Source organism: Corvus hawaiiensis, chromosome 13, assembly GCF_020740725.1.
Source record: "Corvus hawaiiensis isolate bCorHaw1 chromosome 13, bCorHaw1.pri.cur, whole genome shotgun sequence".
NCBI lineage: Eukaryota > Metazoa > Chordata > Aves > Passeriformes > Corvidae > Corvus > Corvus hawaiiensis.
Window position 1 is genome coordinate 5,358 of NC_063225.1, and position 23,143 is coordinate 28,500.

The 23,143-nt window shown below is 45.4% G+C and overlaps 2 long non-coding RNA genes across 2 annotated transcripts; both read left to right on the forward strand.

Annotated features, from left to right (window-relative positions):
* The first annotated feature begins 249 nt into the window (after positions 1 to 249).
* LOC125332658 lies at positions 250 to 11,246 on the forward strand. The gene is made up of 3 exons (XR_007206573.1): positions 250 to 491; positions 6,190 to 6,196; positions 11,216 to 11,246. It is a non-coding gene; the product is annotated as an uncharacterized LOC125332658 (long non-coding RNA).
* A 1,614-nt stretch (positions 11,247 to 12,860) lies between these two features.
* LOC125332653 lies at positions 12,861 to 14,068 on the forward strand. Its single transcript, XR_007206572.1, has 3 exons — positions 12,861 to 12,934; positions 13,032 to 13,070; positions 13,594 to 14,068. It is a non-coding gene; the product is annotated as an uncharacterized LOC125332653 (long non-coding RNA).
* Positions 14,069 to 23,143: the final 9,075 nt, after the last annotated feature.

Here is a 23,143-nt window from a genome sequence, read left to right on the forward strand (position 1 = left end):
GAAACAGTGGTCTCTGTTTGTTTTTTTCCAAGCTGCTACAGAAACAAACAAAGGTAGAAAGGTAAAAATGAACAAAGGAAGGAAGGTGAAAAAGGTAGTTCAAAATCTGTTTATGGCCCCATGAAAAAGAAAGTTGCTTTGAGCTGAAAACCTAAGGAGGCTTTAGGCCCCTCCCTGCAGGCACAAATTCCCTCTCTCTGCTTCTTCTTTTTCTGGAGCTGCATTTTGGAGCAGCCAAAGCTCAGGGATCAATCAGGGAATAAAGAGGATTTTTTCCCTTCACCTCTGCTTCCCCAATCTCCTGTGGCCAGGGACATTTAACAGCCCCAATTTAAAGAGCTCTGACCTGCAGACAGCAGGAAAAAGCTGCTTTTTCCTCTGCTGATCCTCAGATGTGTTTTCAGTCCCTGCTAGGCGACTCCCTAATTCCAGCCCTGTAACAAAAGGCCCATTTTAAACCCAATATTCCTATTTCAGGCAGAGCTGGGGGGGTTTTTGCTGAGTTTGAAGTTCCTGGCAGCCTTTGGCACTTTGCTTTCAGTGATCCTGGATCCAGCCCAGCAAGAGCTGCCCCAGATCTGGGGCAAGGTGGAAAGAAGGGAGCAGATTAAGATCCTAATCTTGATTCCATCACGGATTTTTTCATCACCAGTCCTGGTGAATCACTTTCACTTTTATTATTTCTCCTGTCCCATTCTCCATCTGGGAGATAAGATCTTCTTCCCTGGGCTTTTTTTTAAATTTAAGGTAGATTGCACTGACACCTTCTGAGGGAGGATGGATTGACAGCTGAATGGATTTTAGTAGAGGAAACAGCTTTAAAAAGCCAGAAAAAATCTGTTTATGACCCCATGAAAAAGAAAGTTGCTTTGATCTGAAAACCTAAGGAGGCTTTAGGCTCTGTACAGTCCTGAATTAATGAGAGTTTCTGTTCTATTCCTAATTTTCAAAGCTTTTGCTTTTAAAGACAAAGTCCATATTAATGTTTTGTTCCAGCCATTACCTGGCCTCGAAATCTGGGACCTCAGCCATGCTGTTCCCTAATCCCAGGGATTACCCAGCCCTTCTTTCCCTTGCATCCTAAATACCACACAAAAAAAGGGCCAAAGGGCTCATTTCAATTTTATCTGCAGTGGTTTTATCTCAAAACTTCCTCAAGTGTTTCTCCATTTCTCTTTGAATCTGGGGGCGAGGGGAGCAGCTCCTTTGGAGCTGTGATTTTCCCAGATTTCCCAGGCTTTACGGGAAGGGGAAGAACCCAAGGTCGTTTCCCTCAATCAGGAATTTTGCTGTGGGAATTCAGCTGCTCTCCAGGCAGTTCTTCTGTCAAACCATTAATCAGCTCGGAAAAGTTGATTAATCCACGTAGGGGCTATGGAGAGAAGGATACAAAGGAACTTTTCCATGATTTTGGGGCTTGAAGAGGGAGTGAATTTCCCTCGAAGCTGGGAAGGGCCTGAGGATGATAAAGCAAAGGAGCAGCTTCATCTCTCCCTGGCAGAGAGCTCTGGGCTCCATTATGGATACAAATCAATCCCAGCAGGATTTCAAAGGGTTTCTTTAGGATGTCAGGTCCCTCTTTATCAGATCCCTGCTGGGATTCAGGGCCTGCCTGGTCACGGGGTGCTTTGATAAGGGCTGGATTTAAATCCCAGATCTGAGAACAGACATGAAAGTTCCCTGGGTTTCTAAGGGTTGAAAAGCTCGAGCTGGATTCACTGCAGAGCTGAAAAATCAGGATAAGAGAGAGCAAGGAGTGGCCAGCAGGCTCAGGCTCCTGATCACGCCCCTGGGATCCATGGGATCCATAGGATCCGTGGCCTCTGGCACGCTGCTCCAGCACCCTGCAGGGTGACTGACAGCCGGGCAGGGGAAGGAGCCACCAGCAGCTCTGCGATGTGCACCATCATTCACCTTGCACGTGGCCTAAACAGCCACCAAGCACCGATGGACTGACTGAGCCTAAAATATCGGAGAGATCTCAGTTTGCACTCCAAATTCCCTGCAGCCTGTTCCCTTCCTGATCCACCCCTTGAAGCAGCAAGAGTGGAATTCCTCCCGTGGTTGCTCTTTCCCTCCTGTTTTCCACTCAACAACAAAAAGCAGCCACGTGAAGAGGAGTAAAAGCCCCAAACCCACAAAAAAGCACATTCTCAGCATCACTAATCCCTGCCAAATTGCCAGGAACCTTCCAAAACTACATCCAAGCTTGGAAACAGGGAGCCAGTTGTTTGTTTAAGCAGCTATTGATCCAGTCTCTTCCAGCTAATTAAACTATTCACTATTTAAACTCATTAAACTGCTCATCCTGCTCCTGGCAGCCAGAGGCAAAGAAGAAATCGTGTCTAGATTAAATGGTGATGGAGAATGTGCCCATCCCAGTCTTTGGAGAGGTTGGAATTGCATCCCTGTTCCTCTGCTCTCTTTTCCTTCCTTTTTCCTGCAGTGATTCCCACCCGGATTCCTCAGCTCCAGCTCTCTGAGCAGCCTCACGGGGAGCATTTCATCCCCTTGGAGCCAACTCCATTTGTTGCATCCTTCATGCCTCAACCACCCCTAAAAGCAGGGAAGTGCTGATGGGCAGTGCAGCTGCTTCCACTCGGGAATGTTTCCAGTGGAACAGCGAGGGAATTCTGAGAAGCTTCCACCCACTGCACGTTATTGCTGGATAAAAGGTGAGGCAGCAAAGGATCAACAAAGGGAGACTTCAGCAAGATAAAGTCCAGACAAAGAGGCTGCAAGTGTTGCTGGGGCTGCTAAACTGGGAAAACTGCAAGGTCAGGCTGTGGGAACATGGATTATACTGAGGTCTGGAACTGGTGTTGGGAAGAGAGGGAGAAGGAGAAGGAGAAGGAGAAGGAGAAGGAGAAGGAGAAGGAGAAGGAGAAGGAGAAGGAGAAGGAGAAGAAGGAGAGAAAGGGCCCAAAGTAACTGCACAGCAAATTTCCTTACCATGAGCCAGGCCCATTCCCTGAGCTGACCAATATCTCCGAGCTCCCTTTCATGGCACAGCCCTGCCAGTAAAGAACAGAAGTTCCTGCCGCTCCCACTGGAATTCTGTAGCGTGCCTGGCATTCCATACGTTCTGCTGCCTGAGAATTCCTGCAGCCGTCCTTGGGAAAAGCAGTTCACTGCCACAGGAGGAACAGGAGGAAAGCAGTTGCCACTCTCGGGTTCTGTGCTCTGTAAAAAGTAAAACCAGATAAAGATCAAAGCTCCATAAAGCTGGAGCCATCTCCAACCTCGGGACAGCACTTCTGTGGGAAAAGCGTGGATGGGCAATTAGGAAGGAGATCATCATGCACATGGGCAAGGGGGGGAATTAAATTCTGCTGCTTTCTGATTGAGGCCTGCTTCAATTTGCAGCCTTTATAATATCAGTTTAATGGGACTTTTTGTGCTTTAAAGAGGTTTTTATTAGCTGGGGGTTGTCCCTGCCTGGACTGAGGCACAGCACAATGAGTCTCCTGCCTCCTGAAGCCATGTCGTTATCCCAGCATCTGAAATTAAAAACCAGCACTCTGGGAAACCTCTCTACTCTGAGGAGAAGTGTGAGGAGTGTTTGGGTCTGTGGAGAGCCTGGAACAGCTCTGAGAGACACCAAACATCCTGTGGATCCCAATAAACAGCAAAACATTCCAGCAGCTCCTTCCAACACCACCCTTGTAGGGAACTCTGTCACCCCAGTGGGTATTTGTGGGAGTAAGGAAGAAATCCCACTGATGACCTCAGTGTGATCACCTCTGGTTCGTCTGGGGATAAATCTCCTTTATCCTTCTGGGAGAATAAAGGAATCCAATGCTGCCTTAATCCCCTGCTCCTCAGAGTCTGGATTTCCAGAATCCATCTCCTGGCCCAGCATGGGAAGGGTTGTTCAGCGCTGGAACAGCTGCCCAGGGCAGTGGTGGAGTCACCAACCCTGGAAGTGCTCATAAAATACATGGATATGGTACTTGAGTGTTCATAAAATACATGGGGAAATACATGGGGAAATATAGGGATAAATACATGGGTAAATACATGGATAAATATATGGATAAATATAGAGATAAATACGTATGGATAAATACATGGCACTTGAGGTCATGGGTTGATGTGACCATGGTGGTGGTTGATGTTTGGACTTGATGATGCTAAAGGCCTTTGCCAGCCTCAACAACCCCAGGATTCCATGATTTTCTGCCTTTTTCTCCTGCTCTGGGGCTGAGAAACTCCTTGAGCAGAGCAGCAGTGGGAGCAGGGAGCCACAGGCTGCACATCAGAGCTCTGCAGGCACTTTTAATCCACCTCTCTTCATGTTCATGGAAGATGGCACAGGAAATCTCTCAGCCCCAAAGCATCTCCCCAGCTCTGCACACCCAGGACAAAGCCAAGGTGAATGATCCCCTCCAAGCTCCTTCCAGAGCCATTCCAGCAGCAATCAGAGGCAGCAGTTCCTAGAGAAACGGCTCCTATCCAATTTAGGAGCCTTCCCTTGGGGAGGAGACATCCATTTCCCCTTCTACCTGTCATTCTTCTTCATTCATGGACTCGATAAGGCAGGAAATCTGGCAGGCTTGAAGTAAAAAACGAGCTGTTCACAGCAAAGAGAGCCTCAGCGGGTAAAAAAAAAACAAACCCCAAACTGTTGGAATCAAGATGAAGTTAATAGGAGCAAAAATAAATAGAAATAGACCCTAAATGTAAATGAACATTACATCACCACTGGCATTTCAGCTCCTTTTCAAATACAGAAATAGCAGCAGATTTAACTTGCAGAAAGTTGCTGTGTTCACACAGCCAGAGCTGCTTTGGGGGCACAGCCCTGAACCTTCTGCTCCCCAAAACAACTCAAGACTCGAGAAAGGAGAAACAGGGATCAGGCAGAGGGGGAAAATCCCAACTTCCCGGTCAAAAGAGGTTAAGAGAAATACAATTCCATCCCTTAACCCTGTGGAGATGGGATCTGTTGGCGTTTGCCAGCTCCAGAGGAGTTCGCTCCACCTCGGGCAGATCGGAGGTGAAAGCAAATAATTCAACTGCAGCCCCGGAGAAGGCTGGGCTCTTAATTGACAGAGATTCCAGAGAGAGGGAAATAACCTCCAGTGCCATTTGAGCAGCAGGTTTCTCTCCCAGCTGCCACCTCAAATCCTCGAGATCCCCGTTGGCCACCCAAATTCCAGGCACCATTTCCAGCCTGGAAACGAACTCGGAGTGCTCTCAGAGTGAGACCTTAAAGCTGGAGCACCTCAGCCACCACACCTGCTCAATACCTGCTCTCCCAAGGGCTCCAGAGAGACCTTTTCCCTCTCTGGAATTCCCTGACAGGAGGGGGCAGCTGGGGGGGGTTGGGCTCTGCTCCCAGGGAACAGGGACAGGAAGAGAGGGAATGGCCTCAGGCTGGGCCAGGGGAGGGGCACGGTGGACATTGGGAAAAAATCCTTCATGGAAAGGGCTGTCAAGCGTTGGAATGGGCTGCAAGGCTCCTGACATGCTCAGGTCCTGGAAAAGTTGAGGGAGAACAGGGAGAATTCTGCAGCCTTCAACACGGTGCCTTCATCCCCAGGTGTTCTGAGTCATTTCAGGGAGTGAAGAGTTACAGGGCAGGAAACAAAGGCAGCTGAAGAAGATCTGAGACGATTTTCCCTTATTCTTACACACCTCAGACATTCAATTTTGTCCAAGTTTGTGTCTCGAATTTAAACCCAACTCCTTCCCTGTGGGAAGGAGGAGATGATCCCGGCCTGCCATGTGCCAGAGCGAGAGTGACAGAGGGAAGGATGTTCATTGGGTAAGGGTGGCACACTGACATTTCATTGTGGCTGATATGGCAGAGAGACTTCATTTTTTTTAACAGCAAAAGCTTCAATACTTCACAAAATCTGTGTTCCCTGTGATTATTTGTAAAGCATGGTGGATAGGCTTGGCACTTCCCTGACAGAAACACTGGCAGGGCTCTGCCTGGAGGGATCTATAATTGGAGATGGGAAGAGTGGATGGGAGGACAGGGATGCAGCAGAGGGAGATCAGGAGGAGAATTAGGAATTCTTTCATTCTTTTCTGGATTTTTTTGGTTCTTTTACTGTGATCCATTTTAAATCCAGGCTTAAGATCTGATTCAGCTTCAGATTTTTTTTGCTGCCCAAACTTTCTTCTGTCCCTGGCTGGAGCAGAAAACCAAAATTTCAAAATTACTCATGAAATAAATAGGAGGGTGGTGTGGGAACAGCCTCACTTTCCCAGGTGGAGGCACTTCCCTCCAGGTTTATCATTCTGGGAACAATTCTGGCCCAAAGAAGGGGAAGCACAGAGTGGCACTGCCAGGGTGTGACACGGCCAGGGCACAAGGAGGCCTTGGGTTCTCCTCCAAGTTTGTTTGTGGAAGGTTTGGGGTGGCTGAAGGGTTTCTGACAGCATTAATTGGGAGTAAATCCCCCTACGGATCCCCATTCCCAGTTCTCCCAGGAAGCTCCTGCAATGGTCTCTAAGGGGTTAACGGAATATCTGCTTTTCCCTGCACGGATGACGGGGCTCAAAGCACTTCCCTGGCCCTGCAGGAGCCCCAGCACTGAAAATCCCCGAGCAACACCTCAGAGCTGCCACAGGCACCCAGACAGAAGGGGAAGGTGCCCGTTCCCTCAGCTCCCGGCTGCCAGATGGGGGAATATTTTGGGCTTTTGGGAAAAGCGTTGGGTTTCCACCTTTTCCCTGCGTGTGAGGAAGCGTCTGCCACCAGGGAATGTTCTACTGAGCTGGGAGGCCCCGGCATTCCTGGAGAGAAATCTTTAAGATTAGGTGGGGGATTACACCACCTGCTCCCTTTCCCTGAGGCTGGGGGCACCAGGCTGAGGGCACAGCGGGCGGGATGTGCTGGAGACCCAAATCCCACTGGAACCACGGTGTTTTCCATCCCCTTGGGTCCAATTCCGGGCAGGAGGAGCACCTGGAGGACAAAGCTGTGCTGCAGCCGAATGCTGGGTGACAAAACCCCTGAAAAACAGGCTTGGGGAAGTGGCTGGGTGGAAGGGTGAGCTGAGGGAGGTGCTAATTAGAGCACTGGGGGAAGGTGGTAATTAGCTCTGCTGCTCACCATGGCTCAGCCTTCAGCTGTCACTCACCCACTCCTGGAGCCTGTGGAACACGTTCCTGTCCCATCTGCGAGAGAAACACTTCCCCTTCCCTCTTCCTGCAAAAGCAGAGGAATCCTTGTCCCTGGATGACCAAGGCTGGGCCAGGCGTGGAGACACCATCCCTGCAAGGCTTCAAAAACTGTGGATGTGGCTCTGGAGGACAGGGTGGCTGGGGAGCGTGCTGGTGGGGATGGGTTGAGGGTTGGACTTGGCGATCCCAAAGGTCTTTTCCAGATATTCTCCTGCAAATGGAATGTTTATATTATAAAGCACACAATTTGGAGCTCGTTAAACAGTTACATTTCAGTCAAAACTCTGCACATAATCTCTTCATGAGGGGTTTTGAATTCCACCTCCCCTCTGCAGCAGCGATCCCATGATTCCAACACGGATCTCCAGTCCCCTTTGGCATTTTCTGATTTCCAGGCAACATCTCATGGCCTCAAAAGCCTTGGTAGACTTAATCAAAGCTGGGCTGAGTCTAAAGTGGACTCGAGCACAACGTTCAGGTGCAATGGATGCTGCTGGAATGGGGGCTCTGATCCCAGGTGTCACATCCTCCCAAACTTCCAGCTCCCGGAACTAGAAAGGAGCTTTAATGGATGGAAAAGAAATCCCCAAACCACGACCTGAGAATGAGTTAATGACTTGGAAATCACCAGGAAGGGCAAAGCATGGGGGCTGGAAGTCAAAGGGGTTCGGAGTTGGCCTCAGGTGCTGGCGCAAGGGTGACACGAGGAGGGGAGGTGGAGCTTGCACTGGTTCCTCTCCCGAGGCAGCAGATGGCATTCGCAGTGGGAAATGCAGGGAAAAGAAATCCAAAATTCAGAACTGGCTCAGGAGAGCCAGCAGCTGCCTGGGAACACCAGAGGGAGCAGAGACAAGGAGCAGGACAAGGAGAAGGCAGGAAAGGAGAAGCCACTCGGGCTTCTGAGATGGCTTCCAGGGGAGGGGGAAGTGTTGCAGTGGGGATACTGCAACACGCATATACCGAACCAGGAGTCGCGTGGAAAGGAAATATATATGGACAGACAGATTCTTGCTAGCTGTTTCAGAGATGTTTATTTCTCCAGCCGCATGGCCGGAGCTCTGCCCAGGAACTGTTCCAGTCACGGGACCAAGGGTCCTTCTGCCTGCGCAGGGAACACAAACCAACCAATGGGAAGGAGGCTGAGCAGGGGCAGGGAAGCCCCGTGTCTGTGCCCTCAGGGCCCCTCTCCCAGGGCTACACGGCAGGGGAGGGACCCCAACACCTCACCCGTTTTATTTTAATAAAAGGAGAATGAAAACAACTGGATAAACATAACAAGAACAGTTTCAAAACAAAACAAGCCACCCTCCTGAGCCTTTAAATGTCCAAACAGATTCTGTGGAACATCTTAGGGCTGACAGAAGGGAGACAGAACTCTCTGAGCATGCTTTGTGGGGAAACTGAGGCAGGAGAGGGTTTAACTTCTTCCCTCCCCCTTTTCATCCCCCACTCGGCATTGGAAAGGGATTTTTGGGGAAACAATTGGCAAAAGCATGGTTTTGTGAGGGAAACCATGGGTGAAAAAACAGATTAGGAATACACTGGGGGTAATAGGACATAGGGTAAAAGGGAAAGGTGGGATTAGGAAAGGGAGACTGTAGCGGGGGGCTTACAATGGAGATATTGTCTAACATGACTACGATTTTTTGCATATATACTGCCTTTCACAGAAACACCATTGGGCCCAGTGACCTGCGATGCTTGTAACCCTTTTCTCCCTAGTACAATTTTAAATTCCACCACCTCTCCATCTCCCAAGTTTGGGATGCATTTTTCAGGGTTATTCTTTTTAATAGCAGTTCTATGCACGAATATGTCTTGCTGGTTGTCACACCTTGTTATAAAACCATAATTTTGCTTAACATTATACCATTTTACTATCCCTAAGATCTTAGTTACTATGATCTTTTCCTTTTTCCGAGTGGCTGCTGTTTTCTGTCTCTCTGCGTCTTTGCTGTCTCTTTCGGTCGCTCCCGTGTTGGAATTGTCGGGGCTGCTGGTGCCTGCGCGCTCTTCCCGGGGTCGCGTTCGGGGCTGCGCGGGCCGGGCCGGGCCGCGCCACTCAGTTCTCCATGCGTCGCCTCCTCCAGTCGCAGCTTCGCTGCCGATGCCAGGCGCTGCACCCACATCTCGGCCGGGCCCCCGAGCGACGACCCCCCCACGCCCTGCTCCAGCGCACGTTTCGGCTGGGCGCGGCTCCGTTCCACCGGCACCGCCGCCAGCCGCCGCCCGCGCGCCGCCCCTCTCGGCCTGGCGTTCACGGGGCTTGCTCCACCACGCGCTGCGCAGGGCCGGGCGGGCACCGCCGGGTCCCGCCACGCCTCGCTCCGCCATGGACACTGCGGCTCGCGTGGCTCCGCCCGCACGCGGGAACTGCCTCGCTGCTGCTCGCAGAGCACTCGGCGCACGGTCCCTGCGCCAGGCTTCCCTTCTCCAAGACACAGCTGACATTGCTCAACAGTCTCGGTAACTAAATAATATTCACGAAAATATTCTTCCATCGGCATATATTTTGACTCCAGTATTAACTGTGTCCAAACGGTTTTCCAAAAGCCCTTGGTAAGAATTAAATCCCAAGAAACATAGAAAAAGTTCTTAAACAACCATGCCAGGAAGTGTTTCAGTTCTTTTTGAGCTTGAATCAAGCTAAAATTTACAAATCGTTGTTCAAGAATCATTTTAAGTTTAAGATAAATGCCCATATGCGGCTCTGAGAGCCAAGAGTCTTCCCACCGTTCGTCCATAGTTTAGATACAGAATAGCAAAGCAAAACCAAGAAGAGGAATCCAAAGTTTCCAGGGTTTACTCACACAAATCAGTCGCTTAGGGATCGGGGATCGTTCTGCCCACAATTCTCCACCATTATGTTGCAGTGGGGATCCTGCAACACGCATATATCAAACCAGGAGTCCCGTGGAAAGGAAATATATATGGACAGACAGATTCTTGATAGCTGTTTCAGAGAGATGTTTATTTCTCCAGCCGCATGGCCAGGGCTCTGCCCGAGGAACTGTTCCAGTCACGGGATCCCGACACGTTCGGGTGGGATTCCTCAGCGCCGCGTCTTGTCCCAAAAATACTCTGAAAAAGGAGATTTGTCCTCTCTAGGTACACTCTGGCCTGTAACAGAGAAAGCCTTTGGAAAGGATTGATGACAGTCTTATCACATTCATGTATATTTTAATTATGACTATCAGCAGAAGTCATAATTAATGACCATGGAATATCTCCATATTAACAGCTATCAGGAGCAGCCCACACAATTTCATGGGGGTGACCTCAGTGCTTTTGTGGGAATCTCAGCCCAATTGCCAGCTGTCCAAAGGCTCCTTTTGCTGGCACTGATCCCACTTTCAGCAGAACTGTGCAGCTCAGTGATATTAAAGTCAGCAAAACTCTCAAGTATAAACCCATTTCCCAGGTTTTTTCACGAGGGAGTGTTCCTGAGGTCAGCCCTGCACTGTTTGCTGAGGCAGGACTTCAGCCTCCCATGCTGGCACAGAGCTCCAAGGGAAGCAAAGTGCCCCAGGAAAGCTGTTTTGGACAAATCTCATCAAACTGTGCTGGGGGAGAACAAGCACCACAAAAACTGGGATTTGCTGGCACAGGGCCTTGGACATCACACATCCTTCCCTGTTCTTGGGTAACAGAGTTATCAGAGATCTCCTGAGTAGCTACACCAGTAAAAAAGTGACTTTTCCAGCCCAGAGGCAGCTGCATAAGCGTTCGGAGTGGCAAAATGAAAAGAATGTAAAAATCCCACCATGGAGTGAGATGGTGCCGCCTCCTTCACCTGGGCCACCGTGGAACACTCCAGGCTGGGGGAAGAGGGGCTGGAAAACTGGGAAAGACCCTGGGGGTGCTGGGGACAGCAGCTGGACACGAGCTGGGTGTGCCCAGGTGGACAAAGCCAAGGGCACCTGGGCTGTGCCAGCTTGGGGTGACAGCAGGGCCAGGGCAGTGCCCGTCCCTGTGCTGGCACTGCTGGGGCACCTGCAGTGCTGGGGGCAGCTCTGGGACAAGAGGGACACGGAGGGGCTGGAGCGAGTCCAGGGAAGGGAACGGAGCTGGGAAGGGGCTGGAGAGTTCCTGAGGGAGCTGGGAAAGGGGCACAGCCTGGAGCAAAGGAGGCTCACGGGGGACCTTGTGGGTCTGCACAACTCCCTGACAGGAGGGGGCAGCCGGGGTAGAATTGTCACCTTTGTACATTACCAGGAATGCAAAGATAGTAACAGAGCTGACCTGATGGTCACTGGAGCATGGGAGAAATTAAAGAATATCTGCTTTGGTTTTTTTCTGTCAGATTCATGAGACAATTGAGTCCATAAATCAGCTAAAAATACAACGTGATTTTATGCTGAGTTTCTCCAAGGATTCTAAAGGATACATCCAAGACCTTCTCCGGTCCCAAAGTAGGGATCTTAAGGTGAGCTAAGGTTTGAAAAAGAATGAATAGTGGAACCAGAAAGAAAGAATTTTATCTAAATGTACATAGAGTGTATAGCCAAACATCTAGGATGGATAATTGGTGTAAGACAGACAATGAGTGGACTACTGCAATCCCTGAGTAGACAGTATGCAGGAAAGACAGTTTAGGTCGTATTCTGGTTCCAGTAGAACAGTGGTGCTTCATGGGAGTGGTAGGTCAGTTTGTGGCCAGACAGTAAGCTCAAAATGCAGGGCTTTGTTGATGTATTCTGTAGATTGAAAGCTATGTAAAACTCAGCAGGAGCATCCTATAGTACAAGAACACAATTTGGGTGTTTTGTTGGTTCATAATTTAATCTATCAGCTGTCCTTGAGCTTATATTTGAGAATGAAGAAGTGGAAGAAGAAATGGAAGAAAAGTGCAAGAAATGGAATGCAAAGAAGTTCAGTTGTTTGCCAGCAAAAATTAATCATTTGTTCCTCATAAGGTTTCACATTTTCTGTCTTTAACTGAGATGCCTCAAAATCAGTTGTATTAACGAATCCATTAAATTATTTTAATAAAATCATTGTGTCTTTCTTATGTAAATGCCTATTGTTAAGTGAATAGTCTTCCAAAAATCTACTGTTAAGGTTATGGTTATTATAATTTATATTGTATTCAAAGGGGACAGGCATCTGAAAGAATGTTTAAATAAAGCAGACTTTGACTTGAGGAACTTACAAACAAAGCTGTTGTGGAGCTTCTCTAGCTATATACATGGAATAGTTGTTCAGAATTTTCCCTGACTGACAACAAGTCCCAGAAGAGCCTTTTCTATAATGTTCTGCCCTGCTAGCATCAAAGGTGTGATTCCACAACACTGCTTTTGCAAAATATACCAATATTTACCTTTGATTCTGACGCTGGAGATATAGTCATCAGAATTCTATTTTTTTATAGAATGGTTCCAACCCCCTTGCTGCTCTATCCCTGGAGGCAGATTGGACAGGGCTCAGAGCACCTGATCTAGTGGAAGGTGTCCCTGCCCTTGGCAGGGGGTGGAACGAGATGAGCTTAAAGGTCCCTTCCAACACAAACCATTTGATCATTCTGTGATCCTGCTTTGGCAGAAAGCACACATTGTCCATTTGCTTTGGGCTTTGAGAACAGTTCTGACCATTTTTATGTGTAATGTAGATAGATTTTCACTCTGGGTAACTCTGAAAGTTTCTCTGTGTGGTAGAAGAGCTATGGTGAAAAATGGCTTTATTTTTGTCACAGGTGATGACTGATGTGGTTGGAAACCCGGAGGAAGAATGCTGAGCCGAATTTTATCACGTGCCATGGTCTCAAGAAGCTGTGAGCAGATATTTCTACTGCAAGGTATGAAAGAAATATCCACACTGCTGACTTAAAAATGCATCTCCTGCCACTGAGCAATTTAATCTGCTAAACTGTACAGTGTGTCTTTTTCTTTCAGATCCAGCAGCGCCGACAGGAATCGGAACAATCTTTGGGAGTGCATAACACATAAGTACTGCTCACAAGATTCCATTGGCATCATGACCACCAAAACAGTGGACTTTTCAGTGTTACTTAGCTCACTGTTACACATGGACCTGCTTCCTGACTGGATGAGAACATACCGTCAACACACCAGTTAGAACACCAGCTTTAGAGTGACCCTTGAAAATCTTGCCCAAGATGGGTGCCTCAAACCATTCCAAGCCAGAGACAGCACCATACAAGTGCCAGTGTGAAAGAAGACTAAAGATTCACTCATCAACGCACATCATTAAATTTTAGTGGAAAGTTAGACACTACACAGCAAATCCTAATGGGCTATGCTTAGAATCATGGGTGGCACTGATGGGGGAGGTCGAGATAGGTGTTCTAGGAGACCACAGATTTAGAGAAATAAATGCAGTTCTTATCCTATGGTACCTAAGAATCTCAAACAGTAACTTATCTGGAATTAGACAAGATAGTCTTTCTTATAGCTGTGGAATGCTTTATATTCTTGAATAGAGTTTTTATTCCAGCCGGACCAATGCAAGAAGCTATCTCCCCATCTGAAAGAACTAACTAGGAGGATTTTCATCCCGGAATGCAGAGCCTGTCTGGAAGAAAGACATATAGTCAGGACTAACAGAAAGAGACTCATCCCTGGGATAAAACCTTCTTATGCATCCCTAATATCAGTGGTATTAGCAACAAATGAGGCATTCTGAGAAAATGGAAATAACGTAATGGTGCTTTGCTGATGCCTGCCTTTAACACAGCAGATATTAACAATATGTATGCATGTAAAATACCAGATCACTTAAATGTTTCTCTGTGTGCCTGTAGGGTTCATCACTGAAAAGAACTTCCTAATTCTTGGTGCAGAATTCAAGAAGCTTAATTTCATGTAACACGGTAGTTTTTTCTTTACTTCAAGATGTTAGCAGAGGCCCTGGATTGGTCTCAGATTTTGATCATAGGTGAACTGCCTCTTACTATTAATTATTTAGCTCTCCCATGCATGATACATGCTGGTTATTTTGGATGCTCTTGAGTTATAAAGCACTATCAGCCTTAAATAGCACAGAGAACATATCCCTTGGAAATCATCTTCTTTGTAAATATACGACAGATTCAGACTATGGGAATTTATAGAACAATTACTTGGAAGCAGGGACATCTTCCTTAAATCCTTCCCCTCCTCATTTTTTGTAGTGCACAGATGAGTTGTAATTAAAGGCCCAACATGATTTCTAGTCCAAAAAGCAGCTGCCGAAGTATAACTCTTGTCTGTTTCATATGGCACTAAAAATGCTCTTCCAGGTTACTCCTTTTCACCTCCTTTCACTTCCTTGGAAAGAGAATCAAATTCACATGTGGTATGGAAGGAAGGCAGCTTTTCTGAATAAATGCATTTTTTTCTCTAGTACCGTGTTTTCTGCTGTCTTTGCCAATTTCTCTCTTAGTTTAACTTAAAAGTTTCTTCTGTTCAGTCACAGAAGAGATAGTCTTCTCTTTACACCTTTGTTTAATATCTTTGTTTTCACATTAATAGTGCCATAGCTTTTACTCCATCCGTTGTGTTCAGAGATGTCTTGGAAAATTTGCTTTTGATTGCATTTACGTGATGGCGGTACTCTCACACAAAACCTGTTGGTGTGAGAAAAAGTATGGCAGTACGTCATTACCTGAGGCCTTTTACTGGGAATGGCTTGATTTGGAATTTTCCCCTTTTGTGTTAAAACCTCTTTTCACAGTAAAATGTGAAATCCTGCAGTCTTAAACTGGTTATACTGAGGGGCTGTGAGGCTGCCACAGTGATTGACTTGAAATGTTACTTAATTTAGGACTCCACTAATTGGACTACAAGCAAGCATTATGAAGAGAAAACAGTGGGGGTCATCTGCTACTGTGCTTCCATATTTGTTATGCTGCTGTGTCCGTTGTGTGCGTGCTGCTCGATGTATGAAACTCTTGTCTGTATGTAGCAAACAGAGCAGCTACATTCAGGGGCTTTGTTCAGTCTGCAGGAATAAGAAATGCAGAGGAAGATATGCAAGGATGTGAGAAGGCCACTGGACTGAGATACATGCCTGCAGAATGTCTGCCAGGGAATTCTGGGGTTTGAGAGCCTTCCCGCTGAAGCGGCAAATATTTGCAAGAAATATCAGTCATTTGCCACAGCTGGCAACATACTGGAGTCCAGCCTGGTTTTAAAGCCTCTGTAGAATTAATTGGATGGATCTGATTCCAAGGCTCGCTCAGAGCAAATTAACAAAACTAATGTGGTGTTGGTGCCAGTGTTCACAACTGCATCACTGAAAGCTGAAGCTCTGTTAAGCAGCAGTGTTGCACTGAAATGTGTGTGTGCATGAATCAGGCACTGGAGATGGCAGTCCAGAATCTAAATTCTTATATCCCACTGTCTATAAGAAAAGACTGGTTACCACCAGTGAGTCTTAGGAATCAGGAGTCAGGTATCTTTCCTTTGGTTAAACTGGAGTTTGAGATTTTGATGCCTTTTTCCTGGAGCTGTTCAGGAGCTGTTTGGGCCTTTTAGTGAAGACAGAGAAAAATACTGTCCTCTGTTCCACAAGTGCAGCTAAGAGCTTTCTTGTTTGCAAAACAAAGAGAAATTTTATTTGAAGAGAAATAATGGAGAAATACTGGAAGCAACTAGACCAAGTGTTGCTTGACCATTGAAAATTAAGGGTAGTGGCACTGAACGGGCAGGTGATTATAGCAGACTGTGAATGAGAAATTTATTTTGAGTTCAGGATGGTTGTCTTTTTGTGTGTATAAAAGATGACAAGAAGATGTTTCAGCGTCTTCAGTTGCTACAGTACAATACAAATCTATGTGTACTGCAAAAAAACATTCTCTGCATAGAAGTAATTAATGTATAGAGGATAATATAGATTGTTAGAAAATATAGCATCCAACTAGGAAAGGGTTCAAAAGAATTTTGGAGTACCAGTAGGAGGGAAATGTATCTTGGAGCAGAAGTGTTGACATGGCAGATTAGAAACAGTTTTTTTAGTCTTCTGGGTTGTTGGCCCTGAGACAGGAATCAGATCAAATGTTTCTTAGAGATTGAAGGGGAAACAAATGTTCGGTTATGGAATAAAGAGAAGAATACAACAGTAGGAAAGGAAATTTAAAAATGGAGCAGAGTGCCACTGAAGCGCCAGTAAGACACAGCACAAGATAATGTGCAAAGTACTCTTGGAAATAGCACAGCCCATGTGAGTCTGTGCATTCTGTGTGCATGTGGACGTAAAGAGAGCACCGTCTCTACAGTCTCAGTCGCTGCGTAGCTTGGGAAGTCGGGGGCAAGGACAGAACCAAAAGTTTTGCCAGTAACTTTGAGATGCACTGTCAAAGCATTTTCACTGTTACCAGCAGGGATTCGGTTGTTCGACATAGCAGGGTTTGTAGTCGTAATGCAGACATCCTCTCGGCTGGCAAGTTTTTTACACCACATTGTTTAGAACTTATCCTGTGGAAGCCGAATGAAAATATTAGTGTATAAATCAATATTGGTGCATATCCTAGGGCTCCTAATTTTGCCAAAATGCTAATCGGATGTTTGGGGATTGTTGGTCTGGTTTTGTGTGGAGAACCCTTTTATGGCAATGCAAAGAGATAAGGAGGGAAAGAAGGCTCTTTTTTACTAAAGAAAGCGGTCTCCTTTCTGTAACTGCTCTGTTGTTTAATAGGATGTATCTGTTCTGCCAGATCCTGTATTGTGAACATCTTTACCAAACTTACTGAAAAGAGGAACTCCATTTAAAAATTACAACAGTGGGTTTGTGAGAGTGAGCAAATACGTGTATAAAGAATGGGGGGAAGGGAGAGAACCACTCCCTCTACTCTGCAGCCACCATATCCATTGTATGATGCCGAGTGATTCGTAGAAAAGCTTTTGACAATAAATACTTTGTTTCTTTGTATCTCGTGCACTAATCTTATGTGCCTTAACAAAGATATGATACTGTTAAAATTGCAGGGGGAGGGGATTCCCCCTCAATTTGAACACAGACAATTATGGGAAAGGTAGTTTTTTCCCTCAATTTAAACCCCTTCTCTCCTAATAACCCCTCTCTTTTCTGGGGCCCCTGCAGAGGGACTGGGTGCTCTGGGGAGAGACCGACAAGATAAAACGGGAAAGGTGAAAGTTTCTCCCTGGCACCCCACATGCTGCCCGGCGTGCTCAGGTGCCCGGGTGCATCCGGCTGCTCCCTAGCTCCTGATAGGATGCTCCAACCGTCGTTCCTGGAGGGGCACTCGGGATACCTTCACTGGCCCCTCTGAACAAGCGGGTGCGCCCGGGTAACCCTCTGAAAGCAGCCGGTCACACCTGGAGCTGCCGCACCTTGGAGCGGGGGGCGAGGTGGAGAAAGGTCCTGCCGGTCGTTCCCTCCCCTACGTGGGCCGTTGTCTGTCCCTGAAACACCGGGGTGCCGGGCTTTCCTTGCCGTGGAAAAGGACCAGCCTTCTTGCCCGGGTGCCCGTGGCCAAAATTGGGATTCTGCCTCCAAAATTCCCTATGTCCTAGCTTTGTAATTACCGAGGAAATTCCCCACAGATCATAAGCGATTACTGGTAATTTTTCCTCCGCAATCATTACTGAATTGTGTTTCTGTTGAAGTGTTTGACGCATCCCTTGAGAGGCCGGGGCTTTGGCCGGCTTTCTTATGGCTAATCCTGACAGGCCTGGACCGAACCTGAGCACCCCATCGCCGGTCTTCCCTGAATTTCAGTGAAATATTGATATAGTTTATAAATACTGCCTTTGCCTGCTACTCAGTCTTTCCCTGTCCATCCAGGGAGCAGATTACTCCATCCTTTGCTCCTGACCGCAGCTCTCCTGCCCAAATGCCGGTTCTCACAGACAAGAACTAAGCAGAAAACTACTACAAGTGTTTGCTTTTAAAAGTAAAATTCTTATTACATCTGGCTAAGCGATCAAAATAAATACAAGTATTGCTGGTCATTGGGGGAAAGCTTTTTAGAACAGAAAATATCCTTTGTGGTAACACAGATCCCATTTTGATAATAATGCATTCTTTTGGGAATCTTTCTGGGAATCCTGCCCATATAAGACATCTGAAAATTGGTATTTTGGAATTTGATATTTTGAAATTGGGACATTTTGATATTTTGGAACTTAATATTCTGGTATTTTGAAATGGAATTATTTTGGTATTTTGGAACTTGGTATGCTGATATTTTGTAGCTGGGTTACTTTGCTATTTTGAAACGGTTTTCTGGTATTGTAAAACTGGATTACTTTGGTAATTTGGGACTTGGTATTCTCCTATTTTGAAGCTGAGTTACTTTGGTATTTCTGAACTCGGTCTATTGAAACTAGGACTTAGCTGGACGCCCCAGAGCTCATGCTAATAAAATGGTTTTGAATTTCCTTTTATCTGCATGGCAGTACACTGGGAAAAAAAGATTTTCATTAGTAAAGCAGCAGATTTCTGGCTAGGCTGCCAGGCGATTGTGCCACATGAGAGCAGGGAAAGTGTCGCATGCACTGCACCTCACCAGAGCCTTCTAACAAGTTGCATTTTGGTGTGCTGCTCTAGGAGATTAACCCCTCTGGTTTGCTGAAAGCTATCACCAGGGGTTGAGTGACAGAGGTCAATCTATGCTGCGTCCTCACTTTTTGCAGTTTACAGATGCAATAGCCCAAAACAATGCCACTGAACTACTTCCGTATAGCCTTCTTTATGACAGGTTATGTAACTGAAGTTGGAAGTCAGGTAGTTTACAGCACAGACTGTAAAATAATAATAATACTAAAGAAAGAATTCCTTTAAAATTATTAATGTTAGCAACTGTCCCGCTTTAGAATAGATCTTGAATATTTAAAAGTCAGTAACAGCTTGCTCAGTCTCTACCAAATAAAACAATCTGGCTTTGCTTTACACAAAACTCGCAGTCAAGGCAGAATGAATCCCCTGAGATCAACATTTCCAGCTTCAAAGGATAAGTAAACTCCAGGCCTGAGCTCTAAGTATTTCAGTTACAATTCTTCTGCTAAATCAAAACCAAGACAACCTCTAGTTCATAGTAGGAAAAATTCTGCCTTTTAAAACACTTTACAGGAAAATGGCTATATTAAAGAGGAAAGCGCCCTCATTTTTTTTCTAAACTGCTTCCTTGTGATGTACCCAGGGTAAGATAAAATCATTGAGGGACAGCCATTGTAGCACAGCTGACAGTCCCAGTCAGTCCCCAGGACTGAACCTGTGCTGGGAAAGGCTCAGAGGTCACCTCCATGCTGGGCTGTTGAGCACCGGCCAGGGATGGGACCCCGGTACCCAGCACTGCTGGGTGTTGCCATAGCCTGGGGTTTAGTGGTCTCAGCCCAAGGGAGAAGATTGTCATTTATAGTTAGGATGGCTGGAAACAGCCTTTTAATAGGAGCACTCTGCAACTCAATTTAGCATTCAACAAGGTTTTAAGAGTTTATGATGATGTTTCTTTTTCATAGCTCAGCTGGGCCAAAACTTAGAGCGCAGCCCTGCAGCAGCAGATAAGTAAATGACAGGATCCTCAGAGGAGCAGCCATATAGCGTCCTAAAACCTCTGCCTCAAAATTTCAGATTTGGAGTTGTCCCCACCAGACATAATACATGCCAAGTAATTTAATCCAGTTTGATGTTTGCAGGCAGATAGTGCAAGTATTTAAAATAATTCTACATCCTTTTCTTGAAATCCTGGATTTCATGTGAATTTTAGCCTGGGGATTAGGGAAGCTCCTCTCAGATGTAATGGATGAGCGCAGCATCTATGTAACTAGGTCACAGTGTACTTAGGCATATTTAGTTATCTGTTCTTGTGTTCTTCCCTACTTTAGTGGCACAATAAATGAAAGAGAGAACTAAGTTGGATTTATCTCCTCTCAAAGGATGAGAGAAGAAATTTCATAGTGGAGTTTTTTTGCTGCATTTTCTAACAGTGTTTGTGATATGTTTTCTTTCATTGTGCATTTTGAAAGCAAAGTGCAGAAATTAAATGCTTCCCTCTCTTTTCATCAGACCATGATAAAAGGGAAATTCAAAGGATTCAAGATGATGATCCAGAAAGAGCAAGAAATTGCATTTCTTTCCTTTCCCCACAAAGTGTCCCCATTTCACCATTCGTTGCTCAACAGGAGACCACCTCTGAGTAGGCAGAAGTCCAGTTTGCATAGAAGCCTACAAAGGTTTCTTAAAAGTGTATTTGTCCCTTTCTAAAATGTATTCTATTGCAGTTAACACGGCAAACAGAAAGTTTCCTTTTACTTATCACAGAGGTTGTATCTATTGTGGTGACTTGAAGATCAAATGAGGTTTTTTAATGCATATATATACACACACACGCACTGGATTTCTTGTGAAAATATTTGTTCCTTGGTGTATATGTAGATGTAAATACAATAACTAAACTTAAGTTCCTGGGTAATCAATATCATCTTTATATTTTAATTGTTTAGGTACTAATTAATTTTTATATATTGGATATAGAATTTTATAGTTTAAAACTATTGGAAAATTGTAGGTTTTAACACTTTATAAGTTGTGTGTTGTTGGCAAGAGTGTCTGCGTGCATTGAAGCTGCTTTTTTTCTGAGATACTTGAGCATACACGTTTTAGATGCAAGCTGAAAAAATTAATGAGCACAAAAAAACCCACCCTAAATCAATTATTCTCACTAGGTTTCATAACTAAGAGCTTGCTTTGAACTTAAAAAATTTTGTTCCAGTATAGATATGACACTAGAGTGCCCTTTGTACATCTGAGACCTTTTTTGATCAGTTCACTAATAACATGTCTTGCAAAGCTTAGAAAAATGTGTTTAATCAGCCAATGATTTGCAATGTGATTAGACAAAGGCATGATCATTCTCAGACTTCTGTCATACGGAAGAAAACTAATGCAATGGGCTACAGAAAAAAAAATCTTACATTCTTTCATGCATCAAGTCATAAACCAATATATTTTGCACTTTTTTCCTACAAACAGTTTTGTATTCATTTCAGATTGAAGTTGAAACATGAATAAATGATTAATTAGATTGTTTTGTAGTTTATATTATGTGGCTGAGTGGCTAGTGCAGAAGTTTAGACAGTCCTAATTTTTGCTGATTAAAAGCAGAAACGAAACCGATGCGGGCTGGTGAGGCCTGGTTTATGTCACCAGAACAGATGTAGCGTTCACCGGCAGGCAGAGCAGTTTGCACTGGAATGGCTTCAATGACTTGTGCTCAAACTGTTTCAGTTAGAGTTACAACCCCTCAGATCGGGGGAGATGCTCTATGCTCTCCATCTGACAGACCCAGAAGAGACCCGTTTGACACACTTTCCCAGAGTACTATCAGCTGCATAACCAGCCAGGTTAAAAAGGCGTGAAAAGCACATCTCAGTGTAACTTGTAAACACGCACGTGTGTTCAGTTTACTACCAACAAAGGGAGGTGTAGAGGAGGAGAACAAATGAGCCTGGAGGAGAGGTGTAACTCCAGCAGAACAACAAACCCAGATTTTTAGTGTTGTCTCAGGCCTGACACAAACTCCCTCCAGCCTTGATAAACAGTGGTGCTGTGAAACATGTATGAGGTTGTAGAATTAGCACTTAAATTTGTAGAACATGAAGAAAGGCCTTTTAGAAAAATGAATTATTGTTTTATTTCCCCTCATAGCAAGTGGAGGAATCAAATCTACTGATGCTGGAATAGTGTTACAAGTTAAGACTATTGCAATCCAAATTTCCTTAAATGTGTCCCTTTTTTCTAGCTCAGCACTTTCTATCCGGGTGGAAGAGACTACTGGCTGCTTGACTTGTGTGTCCATGTGCCAGAAAATCTGCCCAGGTGCTCCGAGATGCTGTACTTTGGCACTGCCCTTCTGCAGGAGCCTGCTGGTCTCCCAGGTCCGTGTCAATTGCGCAGGGGCTGATTTCTGTCTGTGTGGAAAATTGTAAATCTTCTGCAACGAGCTGGTACATCAGAGTAAAGCTCTGTGTGTATCTGAGAACTTTCTGTATTTTCGAACATACATAGCTTACATGAGAGAAAAACATCTGTATTTTCCCCTGGTACTGGAAGTGGCAGAGTTACATAGTTCAGCCAGTTTCTGGCTTTTTTTCTTCTGATGTCATGCTTTCTTTTTTCTTTACTGATTTTATTCCTCTGAGATAGTATCTTGGCCCCTGTAAAATCAAACAGAATGAAATTTTCACTTTTTCCTTTTCTGAATTCCTTAAACATCAGTAGAGTTCTCTAAGGTGGTTTTTTTACTGCTAGCATATTTGCATACATTTGTATGTTATCAAAATGGGCTTCTATGCTCTGCTACTCCCTGCTCCTGAGATATGCAGTAAATACGTGTGGAAAAAATGTTATAAAAATCTGTTATGGTTCCAAGACTCACTGATATTTCTCTCCTAAAACTGTTAAGCGGTGTTGAATGTTCGGACGTTACTACAACAATTAGTAAAAAACTTCCTTTGCCTTCTGGTATTTTGTACAGAAATACTCTTTTAGTAGCCTTCTTTTTAATCGGAATTCAGAAGGAAAAGAACTTAGAAGTTATCAAACCAGCTCCTCTATACTTAATAACATTTTTAGGTCTGATCAGTCACATGGTTGAAGTTATTGTTATCTCACCAAAGCCACCCTTTTAACAGTCAGGATGAGTTATACTGAATGACAGTATTTGTTCACAGCTGAGTACTCTGGCAGGGAGGGAGAGCTTTCTGTGTGGTTGGTTACTGTTAAAAAGAAGAAAATTATTTCAGAATGACAGAATCCTTACAGTTCAAAAGGACTTTGGAGGTCTTGACTTTGAGTCCAGCCTTTTGCACAAAGCAAGTTTAATGCTGAACTTGGGCCAGGCTATTCTGGGTTTTGCCCAGCTGGAAGCTCATTTCAAATTACGGGTCTCATTTTTCTGTCACATTCCACTGTGAAGGGCTTTGTCTCTCTTTTCCTGGTAACTTCCACTTAGGTGTTGGAAGGTTGCGAACTGGCTACCCCTAAGCCTTCTTAATTAATGCCAGATTTTGGGAGGAAGAAATGTTGGAGTAACTTTAAGGAC